At 36.4% G+C, this 17598-nt stretch overlaps 1 protein-coding gene across 1 annotated transcript in view; it reads left to right on the top strand.

The window, feature by feature from the left end:
- Positions 1-16107: 16107 nt before the first annotated feature.
- cdh18 (cadherin 18) overlaps positions 16108-17598 on the top strand; it is a 319640-nt gene continuing 318149 nt past the window's right edge. Inside the window, exon 1 of the mRNA XM_018094962.2 lies at positions 16108-16325. The gene's annotated coding sequence lies outside the window, so the exon portion shown is untranslated. The remainder of the gene's footprint in view (positions 16326-17598) is intronic.

Genomic DNA, 17598 nt, shown 5'->3' with positions numbered 1-17598 from the left:
TCTGCTGGTCCACCCAATGTATTTGGCACTGAAGAAAGGCTCTACCTGGGTCCCTTTTCCCCCATAGATGCACTGGGGCTCCCAGCCAATTAGATTGCTTTCAAACCTTTAACCGGGATGGATGATATTACAAACAGAAAAACAGGGGAAAGCGTTCTCTGATCCCATACAAAGGTTCAAATCTACATTGTAAAAATAAAAAATATGAGTGAAAAAAGTGGGCATGACTAAAAACCTGCAAACTTGCTTCTTTATGTAATAATTTTTATTTTATGTCAACAATTCAGTTTTCAAAAAAAGTTTTTAAAAAAAAGTAAATCTCATCAGGCTTTGGGGACGATTCACTAAAGGTCGATAAAACGAGCGCTATTTATAACATGCGTTAAAAATTTTATCGCTTCTTATTTTCTTCCTACAAGATATAAATATATATTAACATGTTCCTTCAGATATAATATTTGGAGTGGAGAACACTAATTACATTGAATAACTAATCTGGATTGACTAGAGCTATTCCTAAAAACTGAAAGACTGTTGCTTAGCTATAACTCTCTGCATTGATGTGCTCTGTAAAAAAAATAAAGTTTTTCATAATTCTTCAAATATCTAAAATCTGTGGTGTTTTAAAACAATAATACAACATCCTTAACAATAGAAGTCATGTATTTGGGATTGATTGGTATTATAGGAAGAACTGATGAGGACATTAAAGAAAAATATTGATGGATCTTTTCTGTCATAGAAATTATCAGTGAACCAGAGACCAACCCTTCAAACTTTAGTAACTATACTTTCATTTGAAGGAACGTAAATGGTTCTTTACTGTAAAAGCAGTGAGATTGAGGAATGCTATGCTGAGTGGTGGCAGATTCTATTAATGCTATTAAGATTGGCTTGGATGACTTCTATTCTGATCTTATCTGATATTGTGATCTTAAGATCTACAATAAGTCAGTGGGTATAGATATTGGTATATGTAGTGTGGGGGATTTAGCTGGTAGCCGACTGGAATCTGGGCTTTACAGATGAGACAGGCCACTCTCGTTTGCAACAAAATTTTCAGGGTCCTGCCTGTGCTTTATTTTCATAGCAAAATAACATACAATACAGCTTCATGTTTGAAAAGGGACAAAAGTTCAACAAAAACAAACTCTCACCAGAGTGTAGTTTCAATGAACGTTATAACAAAATCCACACTACCACTGCCAGGCAGTCTTTCTCTGGAGTCCCAGAATCAGGGGTAATTTGCTATCAGCCCAGTCTTCCCCTCACAGTCTCTCTAAGTTACCCAGGCTCCCCTTAAGTACTTCATGTGTTTCCTAATTGGCTTCTGTGTTCTCTAGCCATGCTCCAGGGCACTAGCCTACCTTGCCCTGGATATTTAAAGGAACCAGTAACTCAGCCTGGGTGCTATACAGTATATCTATCATCAAACAGAAAATTCCCACTGAAAATTCTCACCTTTTTTTGTCAATATTTGAGTGTAAGGTAAGAGTGTGTGTATATAAATTATTTGATTTTCCCTTGGAGGGGTTAAACGTGAAGGACTTTTTTCAACACAAGGTCGTTTTTGAACTCAAAATAACTATGTAACTATGTATAACTTTAATGAATATATTAATTTGTTTACAGAATCTTTTTTCATTAAGTTTCTATTAACAGCATACATTAATTACAACTCCCAGCACTCCTTGTATGCGTATAGAGAAATGGAATGTTATCATCATCTAAACACTTTATTTGGTGTCTAATGATTATGTTAGTTATTGTGTCATCATTAGTGAAGGGTGAAATGTTTCGACAGGCATGGATTCACGGGGAATTTCCGCGTTTCACCATTGGTGGATTGTTTCGCAAAACGGAAAAAAAAATTTGGCACAGAAAAATTCGCTGCGCGTCCAAAAATTGTCATGGGTGACAAAAGAATAACCGTGGGCAACAAAACAATAGCTATTGGTGACAAAAGAATAGCCGCGGGCGACAAAAGAATAGCTGCGGGCGACAAAAGAATAGCTGCGGGCGACAAAAGAATAGCCGTGGGCGACAAAAGAATAGCCGCGGGCGACAAAAGAATAGTTGCGGCCGACAATTTTTTTGACGCGCGACATTTTCACCGTTTTGCGAATATTTCGCCGTATTGCAAATCTTTTGAAAAAGAATAGCCGTGGGCGACAAAACAATAGCCACGGGCAACAAAAGAATAGCTGGGTGACAAAAGAATAGCCACGGGTGACAAAAGAATAGTCGCGGGCGATAATTTTTTTGACGCGCAACATTTTCACAGTTTAGTGAATTTTTCGCCGTTTTGCAAATCTTTTGAAAGATTCGCAAATTTTCCAGGGAAGCGAAACGGGACAGATTCGCTCATCACTAGTCGTCATAGCTTGTTATTTATTTTGAGGATGAAGCTTACCTACTATATGACCTAGAATATAATCCTGGTTTGTAAAAATGGAACTTGAGCAAATAGCTTTGAATAAGCTGAATATTCTATTTAACAAAAGCATTCATGTTTAAGCCTTAACATACATACTTTTCAATCTTCCACAGTGTTGTAATTTTCCTTTCTTTACTATGGCATCCTATCGCATTAGTAACTAAGTTAGTGATCCTTCCTTCAGCTAATTGTATGAATGAAAAAGCATACTTTCAATCAGCAGAATTTATGACAGGAACCCATACATACAGTACAGGTATTGGATCCCTTATCCAGAAACCCATTATCCAGAAAGCTCCAAATTACGGAAAGCCCATCTCCCATTTAATTGATCCAAACTAAGATATAAATAATTATTGACTTTTTAGTAGAGGTATGGAGATCCAAATTATGGAAAGACTCCTTATCCAGAATACCCTTGGTATTAATGGATAATGCGTCCTATACCTGTACATTGTTTATATAAATGGATTAGTTGCCCAGCACTAAATTGGTGCTGAAATTAAAAGCTGTCCACATTTTACAAGATTCTTTTTTTAGTGCTATTTTAGCATAGAATTGTCGAGCTGGTATAAGATTTTTTGACTATATATATATATATATATATATATATATATATATATATATATAAATATTTAATTATATATAATATATTAATCACCCCTCTTACTAGGGTTTCGGTTCTTTTGAGAAGCAGACAAATAACCTACACCAATAAGTGTATATTAAAATGAATATATTGAATAGCAAATCAATGGATTGTTACAATTAAAGGATTAGTTAACACAAAACAATATATATACATTATTTACATTTAAAGATTAATCACAAAGTCTACATCATCATAGTTACCGACAGACACAAAACATGGTGGTCTGGTTCCTTTTCTTTAACCAGCTGATCATGGCTTCCTCTGGTCTGTTCTCCTCACATCCTGCCCGGTCACCTCTGATGCAGTTCTCAGATCCTCTCCCCAGGTGCTCCTCCCAGGTTCTTCCACCCAGGCTGTTCCCCTTGACTCCTTCCAGTCCACATTTATACACCTTTTCAGTCATTGCCCCCACATACCAACTGATCAGATGGGGTTGATAAGAACCACTCCTTGCCCATTGTTCACTAACTGTTGAGAAGGCTTCTCGCATACAGTAATGAGATTTACGGCTCTTGGAGCAGACGTGGTGTCCCACCACCATCCACAGAAAACCCCTTTGATATGGAACACACATATATATATGTATATGTATATATGTATATATATATATATATATATATCACAAATAATGGCACCCAAGATGAACGATTTCTTACACTGGTGTGTCATAATAATGGCATATACAGGGTAGCCTATCTTAATAAGGTAAAATAGCTTTTATTGTTTTATGACACAGGAATATAAGTACCCATCTCAAGGCCCAGATTATGTTGCAGTTGTGTGATAAATTTTAATGCTACCTGAGCATTAAATAAGCAGGACCTTGTGGGGACATTCTGAGGACAGGACTCTTCAAGGAAGATCATAGATGTCAGCAAGGATATTTTGGATCTAAGCTATTCCCATTGATGTGCACATTTAATATTGAATTTATATCTAACAAATACTGTATATGACACATTTCAGTTTATCATTTATTGTATGCATTTGTTTGTCTTATTTATGTAAATATGTACACATAGACACAATGAGCATTGTTTCACTGGTAGAAAATATCTTATTAGAGATCACAGCATGTATTTACACATGTTGAGTAAATAGTTCTGTGATCGTAATAGGACACATAATTAGCTCTGCCATTACGTTAGAACATGCACTTTTTAAAATAATGTCTACTATTGGAAACCGATTTACAAGGTAAAACACTTGCTTAAGGCAGTCCATCAACACAGGGTCGAAGGGTAAAAGGACATTACTCAGTCCCTCTCTTGCACACAGCAGTATGGGACACTGGATAACTGATGGATGAGCCAACACAGCAGCTGGATGTTTAGCAGTCCGTGAGGAACAGGGAGAATATAACTACACATTAGCATCTTGTCACACATATGCCCCCACCTTTTTGCATCTCTTTTCATTCTCTTACACCTCCGGCTCAGCTGGCAGTAAAACATTTTCCCTTTTTCAGCCCACTCGCAATTATCACTGAGCTCAGCTGTAATTTCTCAAATCCAGTTACACTAGAGCTGGTCCTGTATTCTGGACAGCGACATGTTTATTTCTTAACCTGGTTAGCAGCATGATTACATTTATTATTGTTTTTTTTTTTTTTTCTTTTAATTTCTTGAGCATAGCTGGAATCTCTCTCCAACCAGAAGCTTTTGTACAGTAACTGCATTGTGACAAAGTCTGAGTCCTGGCAAATTCTTTTTATTGTGTATATTTCTGTATCTGGACAGCCTTATAGGAGTGGTTTCACACTGTGCACGAGCACTCACAGCTGCAGGGTCCTAATTCAGTTGCTGTGCAGGAAACTACATTTATGTCTCTGAGGCATTTCAGTGCAGGAATTGTAGTGGAATCTGAGTTTAACCATTGGTGTCATGGTTTGTGTATTTTATCCTGTTTTAAATGTCATTTATAGATTTTAATCTAAGAGTGTAGGGCTCTGTGCCAGTAAATTAAACTATAAATATCATAGTATTATTCAGAGGACCTACCCTAACTGTAAGGGTCTGAGCAACCAAGTCAGTTTTTATGGGATAATAAGGGGTCTGTTTAATATGCTGCATAAAACAGAATTTGCTGAAAAAACAGTGTAAAATAAATAGTGAATTTTGCTGTCCGAACATCAGATTTAACGCCTTTATGTTATGTAAATTTTGGCTGTAGAAAAATGTGTAAAGAGCGCCAAGCTCGTAGACGTTTGTGCTTTTGTTAAAAAGTGAGTTTAGCTCTGGTAGGAAAAAAAACACAAAATTACACAAACATTAAAGCACGATTGAACACGAATGAAAAAAAATCGTATTTTTTCTAATTTATAGAACTTTTCATATTAACCAGGATAATATCATTAAAATAGTATGACTTTTTTGTGGTGTTCGTTAAATTCCATAAAAAAGTCGTATTTTTCGCAAAGACTACGACCATTTCAGAATTCATACAAGCTTTGCTATTGTGGCTATCTTTTGCCCAGGTTGGATCTGTACAGTGAAATTAAGTCCTATGAAAGGCTTCCAAAATCATGCATTGAAGTTTCAAAGCCAGAAAGGTTTTCGCGCCGTTTCAGATTGTTCAGATACAAAAATTTTGTTACTTTTGGATTGCAACCACGATATTTTTGTACGACCAAGAAAATAATTTTCGTGTAATTTTTACACATCAGAAATTATCTTGGTTACTCCTAATTTTTTCCAATTGTGCTTTTAATTGGCGAAAATTCGTGATTTAATAAATGGGCCCCTATGTGTCATACAATATAACTGAATGCAATTTACTTTGGTGGTATAAAGGAATGGTAGAGAGACCGAATTTGTAGAATGAAGAATTGTGTAGAGTCAAAATTTTCAAAAGCAGCAAACAAGAATAGAAGCTGACATTTTTCTACCTTGTGTAATGATTATATATACATACAGGTATGGGATCCCTTATCCGGAAACCCAATATCCAGAAAGCTCCAAATTACGGAAAGGCTGTCTCCCATAGACTCCATTATAAGCAAATAATTCTAATTTTTAAAAATTATTTCCTTTTTCTCTGTAATAATAAAACAGTACCTTGTAATTGATCCCAACTAAGATCTAATTAATCCGTATTGGAGGCAAAACAAGCCTATTGGAGTTGTTCAATATTTAAGTAATTTTTAGCAGACTAGTAGGGGATATATTTATCATCCTGTGTAAAAAGTGGAGTAAAGCATTACCGGTGATGTTGCCCAGGACAACCAATCAGCAATTAGATTCCAACAGTTAGAAAATCAAAGCAAAGCATCTGATTGGCTGCTATGAGCAACATCACCGGTGATGTTTAACTCCACTTTTTACACAGCATGATAAATATACCCATTAAGTTATGGAGATCCAAATTACCAAATTATGGAAAGATCCCTTATACGGAAAACCCCAGGTCCCGAACACCCTATACAAGTCCAAATGCCCTTGGTGCAGGTCACAAAACAAAAATATAATAGAAAGAGTGCCGCACACACAGGGACTTGATACAAAAGAAAAAGTGTTTTTATTGAAAAAATTCCAATGTTTCGAGCACTGGTTGTGCTCTTCCTCTGAAACATTGGAATGTTTTCAATAAAAACACTTTTTCTTTTGTATCAAGTCCCTGTGTGTGCGGCATTCTTTCTATGATATATATATATATATATATATATATATATATACAAGATTTTACAACAAAAAAGATGTATTGATAGTGGTCCAAGTGTTAGTTTTATTTAATTTAAAACCAATGAAGTTAGAAGCTTAAAAAAAAAATAAAAAAAGTACACGTACATACACAGGCCCACATCATGATCATGTATCTAGAAATGAGAATGCTTTATAAAAAACATGGCATACAAAGGACTGAAAACAAGAAATATAACTTATTCTCTGCTGACAGTAGAAAAAATGTCAGCACAAAAAATATTAAAGAAAGAAGTTGGATTGGAATAGGGAAATAAAAGAATTTGATAATAATCTTGCAGTTGTAAATAATACATTCTAGTACTTCTATAGCCTTGCAAAATCTATTGCTTTTATTTTGTATTTATATGCAATGGACACTGGATAAATTGCAGTTAGAAAATTACATGTAATTAAATTATATGTTAAAGGTGTGCTTCACCTTCAGATTAACTTTAAGTATGTTACAAAACTTGCCTATTCCTAGCGAGTTTTCAAATGGACTTCATAACTTATTTTTTTATAATTTTTTAATCAATTGTCTTCCTCTTCTGACTCTTTTTAGCCATTAAATGGGGGTCATTGACACCCTTAGCCAAAAACTATAGCTCTGAGAGGCTACAGTTTTATTGTCATTGTTACTTTTATTACCTATGCTTGTATTTAGGCCCTTCCCTATTAATAGTCCAGGCTCCCTTTTAAACTACTGCTTGGTTGCTAGGTTAAATTGGGCCCTAGAAACCAGATAGCTACTAAAATTCCAAACTGGAAAGCTGCTGGACAAAAAACAAAATCATTAAAAAATCAGCAATTAATAAAAAATGAAGACCAATTGCAAATTGTCTCAGAATAGCACTTTCAATATCATACTAAAAGTTAATTTAAAGGTAAACAACACCTTTAAGGGATTTACATGTAAGAACTAATTTCAAGGTAATGGTTAAAGTGTAATTGCGCACAAACACCCATATGAAGCAAAAGGCACTAAATTTGCCCAGGAGCAGTAACTCTTAGCAACCAATAAGATGTTTGCTTTTAAACAGGTGGCCAGGTACCTGCTGATTGGTTGCAATGGGTTACTGCTCCTGGGCATACCTAGTGCCTTTTACTACATAACCCCAAAAGACATAAATCTGGCTGATTAAAATTATTATTAACTAGTGTCCCATGTATATTTCAGAATATTCTGTATATTATTACTGCAGTAATAAAAAGTCATTGATGGTGGTTAGGTTTTGAAGCAGAGATATGAGAAGTTTTGTTTATAAGCTACCATTTCCAATTAACTGGTTTCCGCTAAAGCACCCGGCAGTTTTTCTGCTATTAATGATGGTGACAGGCTAAACTGATATGCCAAGAGGGAGTGCCCCATTTAATTTCAATAGACAACAGCTTGTTTTTTTTTTTGTTTTTTTTTGCAATTGTCAGACACTTCCTTATTTCCTTATTTACTTCCTTATTTTTGCTGATGACACTAAATTGTGCAAAACTATAAGTTCCATGCAGGATGCTGACGCTTTGCAGAGCGATTTGACAAAATTGGAAAACTGGGCAGCAAACTGGAAAATGAGGTTCAATGTGGACAAGTGCAAACTATGCACTTTGGTAGAAATAATATAAACGCAAACTATCTACTAAATTGTAGTTTGTTGGGGGTTCGCTTAATGGAGAAGGATCTAGGGGTTTTTGTAGATTACAAGTTGTCTATTTCCAGGCAGTGTCATTCTGTGGCTACTAAAGCAAAAAAAGTGCTGTCTTGTATAAAAAAGGGCATTGACTCAAGCGATGAAAACATAATTTTGCCCCTTTATAGGAGAGCCCTGCTGACCCCAGTGTTCACTGATGCACCTGTCACCTCAAAATTGTTTCTCCCACCGGAGGTGTGGGCTAATAGACAGCTAATAACAGTGTGCTTCTTGTGCAACTTTTTGGGGGGTATCCTTAATGGAGAAGGATCTTGGGGGTTTTGTAGATAATAAGTTGTAAAATTCCTGGAAATGTCATGCGGTGGCTACTAAAGCAAATAAAGTGCTGTCTTGTATAAAAAAGGGCATTGACTCAAGGGATGAAAACATAATTTTACCTCTTTATAGGTCTCTGGTAAGGCCTCACCTTGAGTATGCGGTGCAGTTTTGGGCTCCAGTCCTTAAGAAGGATATTAATGAGCTGGAGAGAGTGCAGAGACGTGCAACTAAACTGGTAAAGAGAATGGAAGATTTAAGCTATGAGGTTAGACTGGCGAGGTTGGGGTTGTTTTCTCTGGAAAAGAGGCGCTTGCGAGGGGACATGATTTCTCTGTACAATACATTAGAGGGGATTATAGGCAGATAGGGGGTGTTCATAAAACTGATGAACGCACCAGAGGCCAACCCTTTACATTAGAGGAATGAAGCTTACATTTGAAGCAGCGTAGGTGGTTTTTCATGGTGAGGGCCGTGAGGTTGTGCAATGCCCTTCCTAGTGATGCCCTTCCTAGATTCTGTTAATGCCTTTAAGAGGGGCCTGGATGAGTTCTTGAACAAGCAGAATATCCAAGGCTATTGTGATACTAATATCTACAGTTAGTATTAATGGTTGTATATATAGTTTATGTATAGGTTGTGTGTGCTGGGTTTACTTGGAAGGGTTGAACTTGATGGTCTTTTTTCAACCCTATGTAATTATTTAATTATCTAACTAACTATGTAACTATGATTAAAACCCTACAGAAGTGCATAGATTAGGACACACACTGGTGGAGCAAAATGAGGAAAGGCTAGGGTCTAAACTGAAAAGTCAGTCATGGGGGTTCATAACAAGGAGCACAAAGAACGAGTTGGAAGAGAAGATTGAGCAGGTGGAAGATGGGAGAAGTTACAAAGTATGGGAGAAGTTGTAAAATAAAGGTTAAATCAGTCTCTCTTCTGTCTTTCTGATCAGTTTTCTAAATGGATAGGAGTGGCCTCTCACATCCAGGCTTTGCTCTTACCTTTTCCTATTGGAGTTCTTGTGCACTCTAAACAGTTGCATAAATTGAAAGGTCATTGGCTAATTACTACCTTGCAATGGCATAAGCAAACAGACACAGCATATCACAAATCTAACATACTATTATGTTAGATTTGCAGCACTCTGTCACAGGCACAGGAAGCAATGTCAGATATGTACAGAGCTGCGTACATAAGTAGTGCTTTATAAATAAAGATATACACATCTTATACAGCCAATATGAGTTAAGTCTGCTGTCAGAACTATGAGTGACATCATATAAGAAAGTAAAAAAGCAACTGTAGTGTTATAGGGATCACTGACACTCCCCCCCTTCTGCCCCCCCCCCCCCACACACACACACACACACAGCACAGGGCCTGTGCAGAAGTGAAGAAACAACAGAGGGATGATTCTGAAGTAAATACCTTTTTAGCTGAACATTTTTCTGTTAAATATGTATATGGCAAATAATTCTTAAATCTGAGTAAAGTAATTTAACTAGTAAAATGGATCTCTCTTGAGTAAGGTTATCGAATAAAAGTACACCTCCATATCTACATTAGGCAACAGAAAAAGAAAAAAACTGAATAATTTCTGTGGATATTAATCTAACAAAACACACATATTGGAACTTTGCATTAATCAAATTAATGTTATTAAACAGATGAGAGAGTAATGGGTATACTGTATACAAGCGTGTTGTGTAAATGTACAATATTATATCTAGACTTAACAAAATTTGTAGATTATATGGGTCTGTTTTGTAAACAAAATAAATGATCAGAAGCTGTTTGGTGTAAGAAATCTGAGGTAATGGCTCAAAGTGAAACTTGTTCATCTATGAGTAAACATATATACATAGCATACATAGCATTGACAAGAGCCTGTGATCATGGAACTGCCAGGCTTTGTGTTGGAAACAGTAAAACCCCTAGATTTTTCTTGACAATACTTGTACAGATCCAAAATAAAATGTCATGCTTCATTTAAAACTTCAGCAAAGTTATGGAAATGCATTGCCTCCTAGTTGTTTCACAATTCAGCCTTTCCAAATGCCAATTTCCCATTTATTCTAAGGTTGAAACGTTTATATGAAAGAGGTTTGCGTAAAAAGAAGATAGAACTATAACCTTACATTTTTAAAAAGCACAGCTGGAGCCACCATGATTTTTGTGTTATTGGGAGGGATGGATTGGAGGGCCTCTGCCACTAGTTTCTTTTTGAGTTTGACCCTTGCTCCCATTCTGATATGGTACCTGTGTTTAAACATATCATTATTATTTGTAAGACAGGGATCCCCAACCTTTCTTACTCATGAGCCACAGTCAAATGCAAAAATAGCATCATAAATGTTCATGGAGGTGCCAAATAAGGACTAAGACTGGCTATTAGGTAGCCTCTATGCACACTATCATCTTACAGCAGGCTTTATTTAGTTGTAAATCTTGTTTTTATTCAACCAAAACTTGCCACCAAGTCAGGAATTCAAAACTAACTACCTGCTTTGGAGGCACTGAGCAACACACCAGGGGTTGGTGAGCAACATGTTGCTCACGAGCCACTTGTTGGGGATCAATGATCTAAGACAAGGTGATATAATCACTACATGTGTTGATTCAACTAAATGATGCCTCTGTACTTTGTAATGGGGGTGGGCTGATAGAAGCAATGATCGGCCTATATTATGTTATGTATAAGGTACAAAAATAGACTCCAGGGACCACAACAAATAAAAGGAGCCATGTGTAGATCTGATCTGCCCCTGTGAAAGTTACAAAGCTATGCAATGTTTTTTACTTAAAGAAAAGGAACCTTTTATGACTAAAAGAAGGCTTGGAGACCAGTAATGAGCACAATTTTTTGCAAAGCATGGATTCACTGCCAATTTCTGTGTCTCGCAATTGGAGTTTTTTTTTTTGAAACGGGCTAAAACATTCACCACAACAAAAATTTGCTGCGCTTCAAAAATGTTTTTGATGCACGTTACAATTTATGTGTTTCACACATTTTTCCAAAGTTTCATGAATTTTTAAGCAAATGGGACAGATTCGCTCATCACTAGACACCAGCATTCCCCTTATTAATGCCTTTTGGAATCTTATGAAAACATAATCCCCACCTAGATTTGTGTAACCTGAAGAAACTATAAGATTATGGTTAAGGACTGCCATATATCAGCTGTTTTTTGGCTATATGTGGACATTCCACATTTTGTGATTAACAAAAAAGGGACTCACAGTGCCATGAAAATGACATAAGAAAAGCATTATAGAACATGTTTTTTTAATCACTACATTTTGTAAAATCCAATGGTAACAGAACACATTCAATTGTTCTATGGAAGCAAAATGACAAGAAGACAGGTCTGTAGTCCCACAAAAGTCCATCTACAGTAAACAATGGCTGAAAAGTAATTGAAGCAGTAGGTCTGATATGAAATCCTTTGCTCTCTCTCTCTGAAAACTGTCCCCCTAGTCTCTCCTTGTGGCTTTTTATCTGCCCCTATTGGTCCTACCTCCTTATTCTTATCAAGCATGGTGTGGAGGTTTATTGGAGCCTATGTGCCTGGATTATCATCCCTTGCTGGCTCTGCCTATTGTTTCTATTAAAGCCTTGTGTAGACTTGTTGAAACCATTTGGGGGTATCAGTACTTAGAGAATCTGTCCTGTTTCCCTTTGCTGAAAAATTATCTAAACTGATGAAAAATTCATGAAATGGCAAAACATTTCTGAAATGTGGCTACCACACAATTTTTTTAGCTTGCAGTTTTTTTGACACCACCTAACATGATTGCAATTTTTTGATGTGACCTCAGCTTTTTTTTGCCGCAACAAATTTTTGCAAAAATTTTGTAATGGTTTTTTAAAAGGAATATGTAAAAACAACAAATAAAAGATTAACGGGGGAAGGAAATAAGTAAATGGAAAAAAATTGCGCACAAATAAGAATAAAAGTTCAGATTTTGCAATGTAATATTGTTCATTAGACTGTTATTGCACTGTTTAATTGCACATTGTAAACGTTTAAGGTATGCTTGAAGGTGGCGTAATCTTTTGGAGCAAACTTAACTTTTTCATTAAGAAGGTTTATTACATATACCACACAATGTGCAAACAATACCATCTGCAAACTTTCTGCCACTGTCGGAAGTGATCGCTAAACAGTTTCCACGTTTGCAAAGCCCATATTAGATTTGTACAAAGGCAAATTAGCTTTTTGCCTTTACGCACAGAGGCATACATTTTCACATTGCAAATAATTTTTCCATTACCAACTTTTATTACCTACCCCCCTAAGAGGTTTATTTTAAGACTTGCATTGATTTATTTTTGATGATGTAAAAATGGACACGTTCTGTAATCAGAATAGCTATAGTATGTTAAAATACTAAGGGACACATTTACTAAAACTTTAACATTTCTCATTTTTTTATTTTTAAAATGTCTTAAGGGGGGGTAAGTTGGTTGATGAGAACTGGGAAAAAGCAGAAATTTTGAACTCCTATTTTTCATCTGTCTATACATCTGAGGAGCCAGCTAATGAAGGCTTCCCTTTTAATATGCCCAGTTCTAGAAATTTAGCTGCTGATGCATGGGTCACTCAGGAGGAAATTCAAAAGACACTTGAACATGTAAAGGTAAACAACGGTCCAGGACCGGATGGGATTCATCCCAGGGTATTAAATGAGCTTAGAACTGTGATTGCCAAGCCTCTTCATTTTTCAGGATTCGTTGAGGTCTGGCACAGTGCCGAGAGACTGGTGAATTGCTAATGTGGTGCCGTTATTTAAAAAGGGATCCCGTTCTCAGCCTGAAAACTATAGGCCTGTTAGTGTGACATCAGTAGTAGGAAAGATTTTGGAAGGTGTAATAAGGGTTAGGGTACTTGAATACATTGCAGTTCACAATACTATTAGTTTGTGCCAGCATGGTTTTATGCGTAACAGATCTTGCCAGACTAATTTAGTCGCCTTTTATGAGGAGGTGAGCAGGAACCTTGATGCTGGAATGGCAGTTGATGTCATCTACTTGGACTTTGCCAAAGCGTTTGATACAGTACCTCACAGAAGGTTAATGATTAAATTGAGGAATATTGGCCTTGAACATAATATTTGTAATTGGATAGAGAACTGGCTCAAGGATAGATTGTAAAGAGTGGTGGTAAATGGAACATTTTCTAATTGAATGGTAGTTTGTTGGGGGTATCCTTAATGGAGAAGGATCTAGGGGTTTTTGTTGCCTAATTCCAAGCAGTGTCATTCTGCGGCTACTAAAGCAAATAAAGTGCTGTCTTGTATAAAAAAGGGCATTAATTTTGCCTCTTTATAGGTCCCTGGTAAGGCCTCACCTTGAGTATGCGGTGCAGTTCTGGGCTCCAGTCCTTAAGAAGGATATTAATGAGCTGGAGAGAGTACAGAGACGTGCAACTAAACTGGTAAATGGGATGGAAGCTATGAGGTTAGACTGTCAAGGTTGGGGTTGTTTTCTCTGTAAAATAGGCGCTTGTGAGGGGACATGATTACTCTCTACAAGTACATTAGAGGGGATTAGAGGCAGATAGGGGGTGTTTTTTTTTTGCCATAAAAATGTTTAACGCACCAGAGGCCAACCCTTTAGATTAGAGGAACGGAGCTTCCATTTGAAGCAGTGTAGGTGGTTTTTCACAGTGAGGGCAGTGAGGTTGTTGAATACCCTTCCTAGTGATGTGGTAATGGCAGATTCTGTTAATGCCTTTAAGAGGGGCTTAGAGGAGTTCTTGAACAAGCATAGTATCCAAGGCTATTGTGATACTAATATCTACAGTTAGTATTACTAGTTATATATATATTTATATATATATATATATATAGTATATAGATTGGTAAGTATAGGTTGTGTGTGACTCTACGTAACTATATAACTATGTAACTATGCACATTTACATTTGAACTGAAAAAGCAAGAGAAAAGTGGCACAAAAAACCATCGTTAAATTGCCTAATTGTCAGATTTAGAGTTTAGCCATTTGGATGCATATTAAATCTCGAGAAAAAAAAATCACAACTTTTATTCCCATGACTTTTAGTGCCACATATCTCTTGTATAACTGCTGTAGCGCCACATACCTCCTGAAGGTATCAGTATAACTGATAGTATTATGTAATGTATACATATATACAGTAAATACGTTACTGAAAAACTTAGATAAAGAAAAATGTAGGTCACTTAGTAATATGATAGCTGCTGGAAATAGAATGTTTAAATATAGGATGACCAACAGTTCTTACTGGATTACAACTCACAACATACCCCAAACAGCCTTCAGATACCGGAAGCTACAGCTTAGCATGATGGCAACATGTTGAAATCCTTTAGCTGCACAGCTGTAATACACTTACAAGCAATAAAGATTAGAAACACATAGATCCACGCCTTTGGTGAGATTGCCAAAGTGAGCCCACTTTGAGTCCAAACAATCTGTTAAAAAAAAGTATGCAGACAATTGGGGGCAAGGATGGCTTCAACTACTGTAGCTCATTCAAATTGAACACAGAGTCAGCCTTGGTGCAAGATGCATATTTTGCCGTAGAAACACTATAAAATGCATTTTTGTGCCTAACCTCCATTTGTTTGCTTCCAGGCTAGTGCTGTGCCTGCAAGTACAGAAACAACACAGAATGAAAGTGAGCAGTCAGGCTGTTTCTTAACCATATGCACAGCCTTGTTTAGTCTGTACATGACATTAGAAGAGTAAATGTTAAGACAAATACAATTAACTAATATTCCTTGGCTTGCAATAACTGTTAAAGCAATATATATCTGGCTATTTATAGTCATTCCACTCCTGTGCCCGACTACTGAAACAATGTATCAGAAGCCAGCTGATTGGCAGAGTTTTAGGAAAACTGACAGCTGCTAATTTGCTTCAGGCTATAAAAGCAGAGAACAGAAAAGGGATTAAAAAAGACTGTTTTCAGTTGCATTTACATTTTTTTTTAAATAACTTAATACATAATTTAATTACACTAACATATTTAATTCTATAATGAAAAGTTGGATTGATTGATATTATTTTTTTTTTCATTCTGTAAAAGCTGGTTTTGGGTTGAGGTCCCCTTTAATATATGTATTTCAGCACCACGGCCAGCAACATAGCTGTTATTACTTAGGACCCTGCAGCTATTGCCTGCTCGTGCCCTGCACTAAAACCCCTCCCATAAGGCTGCTCTGACTGGAATCTTGCAGGATACAGACTTGTTGTGTACCTGTCTGCTTCTTCCAAGCCATAGTGTGAGTCATATCAGTGTTTTAGGCATACTGTAGGGGGGAAAATCATACAGGATAAGAAAAGCAAAGAGGAAAGACTGCTAAGAAAGCAGATGGGAGGAGGAGAAGACGGAGGCAGGGCAGTGATCAGTAACCAATCGGAGCAGCCCCAGTGAGCTGCAGCAGCACAGCAGACAAGCTGAGGGTTTTGAAGGTGCACAGTGCTGGAGTCGCTTGCCTCTCTGAGGACATAAGAGCAGCTGTGCTGGGAGCAGTAAGAAACTCCCTATTTTCTTCTTCAAAAAATAAGTTCGTTGACAGCAGTTTAGGGCAAGTCAGCCAAGGTAAGGTTAAATTAAACAGCGATTCATTATTCCAGCATAGAATTTACACTGCAGAGCAGCACTGGCACAGTCTATGCAGGGTCATTTATATTTGGCAAGATGTTACTATGCATGGAATTGCATTTTCTATATGGCATTATCCCAAGTGTACAGAACAGAGCCTTTTGTTTCATGTGTGTATAAAACTAGCCAGCCCAGTAGCTGAACGCTTCCTTTTCGTCTGGATGTAGTTCAGTTTAAACGTACAGAGATGTGGCATGTAGAACTGAGCTAAAAAAAAAAGGGGGAAGACTTGCTTAATTAGGGATTCAGCCTATGGCTCAGGAAAGAAAGAAAAAACTACTGTTTAAAAATGTCAGGAATTTCTTAGAGTGTAATCTTTTTCTTTATGTTATGATGATATGGATTATTTGTGTGGAAATGTGCAAGTAATCTTGTATAAATGTGACCTAACTGTGTGCAAACTTCACCTGGATTCTCATTACCTTTTTCCACTGAAAAGAGACAGGTTAAGTCCAGGACAAATATGTATGTGTATATATATATATATATATATATAGAGAGAGAGAGAGAGAGAGAGAGAGAGAGAGAGAGAGAGAGAGACTTCTAAAAATTCATGCCTTGTTGAAAGCTGAATAGGCTGTGCAGTATCAAGTTATTTTATTCAATTAAACTTCAAGCTTGGGCAGTGAAAACGAATTTAGAACATTTTGCTGTTTTTTATTTATTTTCTACAACACATGGTTGCTGGTTTACATTTAACACTTTATAATGTAGTGATGCATATTTTATTTGGATTTTTAAAATTAAATGCAAAATCATGCTGTGCATACCACAAGGATTTTTTGCCTGTTTCTTTTTTATTTTTTTTTATGTTATTTTTGTATGATATGGTATGCACTGCAGATTAAATTCAGGAATTGCTTAGCTAAATTCTGTATATTAATGTGGACTTAAATTTATAAAGGCAGAACTAGAAGTGTATAGCTAGAACGTAAAATATTAAATAGATATTCGTCAAGAAGAACCCAAAGACCTCTTTAGGTGGCCAAGTCTGGCTTATCTGTCTGTAACTACCAACATAAACACTGCTGATAAGTATTTATATGCCCTGTAGGAAAATACATATTTTACAAGCATACATTGCTATCATTTATATACAAGAGTAGAAGGTTTGTACTATATTATATATTTCAAATATATAATATAAAGTAAATTATGGGTATTCTCACCACCCCCCACATATACATATTTGAAGTATTAAATGGTTCAC

This window comes from Xenopus tropicalis, chromosome 6 (genome assembly GCF_000004195.4).
Source record: "Xenopus tropicalis strain Nigerian chromosome 6, UCB_Xtro_10.0, whole genome shotgun sequence".
NCBI classification, from domain to species: domain Eukaryota; kingdom Metazoa; phylum Chordata; class Amphibia; order Anura; family Pipidae; genus Xenopus; species Xenopus tropicalis.
The sequence above is the reverse complement of the archived record's forward strand: the minus strand, read 5'-3'. Positions and strand labels throughout refer to the sequence as shown.